Consider the following 3,153-nt stretch of genomic DNA (forward strand, 5'->3'; position numbering starts at 1 on the left):
CAGGGACTAACTACAACAACAAATTGCATTTATATAGCGCCTTTAACATAGTAAAACCTCCAACAGGAGCGTTATCAGACAAAATCTGACACCAAGCCATATAAGGAGATATTAGGACAGGTGTCATAGCATTATAGTAGGTACAGCACAAGACGAGGCCATTCGGCCCATCGTGCCTGTGCCCGGCTCTTTGAAAGAGCTGTCCAATTAGTCCCATTCCCTGCTCTTTCCACATGGTCCTGCAATTTTTTCCCTTCAAGTATTGATCTATACGAACATACGAATTAAGAGCAGGAGTAGGCCATTCAGCCCCTCGAACCTGCTCTGCCATTTGATAAGATTATGGCTGATCTGATTGTGACCTCAACCCTACTCTCCTGTCTACCTACTATAACCTTTGACTCCCTTGTTAATCAGGAATCTATCTAACTCAGCTTTAAAAATATTCAATGACCCTGCCTCCACCGCTCTCTGGGGAAGGGAGTTCCACAGACTCACAACCCTCTGAGAGAAAAATTTTTTCCTCATCTCCGTCTTAAATGGGAGATCCCTTATTTTTAAACTGTGGCCCCTAATTCCCTTTTGTCAGCAAACAGCAATACCGTTGAGGTACTTAAAGCAGCCACGTGTACATTGAAGCAGAGTTGAGCAGGTTCTTTGACGCTGACGGCATTTGTGTGGATAAAACGCTGATGTCAGAAGTGGGATTTGAACCCACGTCCCTAGAAAGGGACCAGAATTCACCAACTTTTGTAAGGTAAGGATAAGTAGTCCTTAAGTCTGGCACCTTAGGTCACTCGGCCATCCTGACAACTGGGCATAACAGCACTCCAAAAGTGTTCTCCAAAATCTGTACATTTACAGACCAACAGCTTGGTCAAAGAGGTAGGTTTTAAGGAATGTCTTAAAGGAGGAGCTCCCACCTACGTTGCATCGTGCCATGCTTCCATCAGCTTTGGGATTAAAATCTCAACACAGAGAAGAAAAAAAAAACTTCACGTAAAAATTGACTGAGAGTGGAAATCCATTTGTGAGCTATTTTAATCTCGGTCTGGTGATTTAACATTGCACAGACCAGATAAAATTTGACACCAAGTCAAAGAAGGAGATATTAGCATGGGTGACTAAAAGCTCAGTCAAAGTGATAGGTTTTAAGGAGGATCTGAAAGGATGAGAAAGGCGGAGAGGTTTAAGGGAGGGGATTCCAGAGCTTAGGGCTTAGACAGCTGAAGGCACGGCCGCCAGTGGTGGGACAAAGGAAGTGGGGGATGGAGAAGAGGCCAGAGTCGGAGGAATGTGAAATATTGGGTGTTATAGGGCCAAAGGCTTTCAATAGGCTATCGAGATTGAGTGGCTGGGTCAGAGTCCACTCGCTGGGAAATGGGATGAGTTAGTGAAGCTAAGCCAGCCCCAGCTGGGAGTGTGCGGCTGGTTCCGAGTCTGGAGTCCATGACTGGTAATGGGACCAATGGGAATTCACTCAGCTCCTCTGATCAGTTTACATTAGGGACAGCGTCAAAATAAATATAAAAATAATGGTGAAAACCAATCAACATAATACAGTAGAAGAATTAAACGACAGTCCAGCAAAATAAATCTCAGCAGGGAAGGAATCCAAATAAGGACCTCACTGTAACTGAGATAGTGAATGTCTCCTAAATTATAGAGAAATTAAAACAAGACCTGGGGACACAAAGTAATAAATAATAGAATGCAAATACTGAGCAATGGGCCCGAGGTACTGCATATAAATCAGCAACAGCTGGCAAAGAGGCAGGAGTTTGGGATCCTGCAACAACAGAGAGACAGAGTTAGACAGAGAGAGAGAGTTAGAGAGAGTTAGAGAGTCACAAACAGAGAGAGTTAGAGACACAGAGACAAAGAGTTAGAGACACAGAGAGTTAGAGACACAGAGACAGAGAAAGAGTTAGAGAGACAGAGACAGAGAAAGAGTTAGAGAGACAGAGAGTTAGCGAGACAGAGACAGAGACAGAGAAAGAGTTAGAGAGACAGAGACAGAAAGTTAGAGACTCAAGAGAGAGAGTTAGAGACAGAGAGAGAGAGAGAGAGTTAGAGAGACAGAGAGAGAGTTAGAGAGACAGAGACAGAGAGAGAGTTAGAGAGACAGAGAAAGAGTTAGAGAGACAGAGACAGAGAGAGAGTTAGAGAGACAGAGACAGAGTTAGAGAGACAGAGAGAGAGTTAGAGAGACAGAGACAGAGAGAGAGTTAGAGAGACAGAGACACAGAGACAGAGAAAAAGTTAGAGATACAGAGACAGAGAGTTAGAAACACAGAGACAGAAAGAGAGTTAGAGAGACAGAGAGAGAGAGTCAGAGACACAGAGACAAAGAGTTAGAGAGACAGAGACAGAGAGAAAGTTAGAGACTCAAGAGAGAGAGTTAGAGAGACAGAGTTAGAGACACAGAGACAGAGGGCCCGATTTTAGCACCCGGTTCCGGGTGCGTTCTCGGCGGGGGGGCCTCTAAAATCCCGGTTTCGAGGAGCGGGACCGGATCGCGCCTCGATCCCGCCCACTTCCGAGTTGCGCGCTGACGTGCGGGGGGGTGTGCGTTGGCCCCGCTGGTGGGAATCCCGCAGGCAATTAAAGCCAGCGGGGTTCCTCTTGAGTGTATTTATCTTGGTATTTCAGGTCATTAAATGACCTGATTGAGCTGTTTATTTAACAGGTGTGGGATTTTACAGTGAAATGAGACTGTTTCCCATACTGGGGGAAACACTCACACTCTCAACGGACGTGTTGCAGCCAGCAGCCCGTGGCAGCTGCCAAGGTGCATTCCACAGGTCGGGGGGGATGGGGGGAGAGCCTTCACCAACGCAGGAGGCCACTCCGTAACATTGGGCAACGCCTGCCCTCCACCACCCTCCTCCAAGCAAGAAGATTCACCGGCGTGGAAGTCCAACCCCTGTGCGAGGACACACTTTTCTAGCGTGCACAACCCCGCAAACCTAAACCTGCCAGATGGGTGCTGCGTTGACATCCTCGGAGGATGAACAGCATGACCAGCCTCACCAGCCTCGCAGTCCACGCCGTCCGCCTCAGAGATGTGCATCCCCACAACACGGTGCTGCGGCACATCCACCTGCACAGCAGGATGGAGGGCATCCGCAGAGAGAGATGCGTCGCAGGAGG

General features: G+C 47.5%; 1 non-coding gene across 1 annotated transcript; it reads right to left on the reverse strand.

Annotated features, from left to right (window-relative positions):
• Positions 1–693: 693 nt before the first annotated feature.
• Positions 694–811, reverse strand: trnal-uaa (transfer RNA leucine (anticodon UAA)). The gene is made up of 2 exons: positions 774–811; positions 694–739 (listed from the first exon to the last, which is right to left on the reverse strand). It is a non-coding gene; the product is annotated as a tRNA-Leu (tRNA).
• Positions 812–3,153: the final 2,342 nt, after the last annotated feature.

Source organism: Heptranchias perlo, chromosome 25 (genome assembly GCF_035084215.1).
Source record: "Heptranchias perlo isolate sHepPer1 chromosome 25, sHepPer1.hap1, whole genome shotgun sequence".
Classification (NCBI taxonomy): Eukaryota; Metazoa; Chordata; class Chondrichthyes; order Hexanchiformes; family Hexanchidae; genus Heptranchias; species Heptranchias perlo.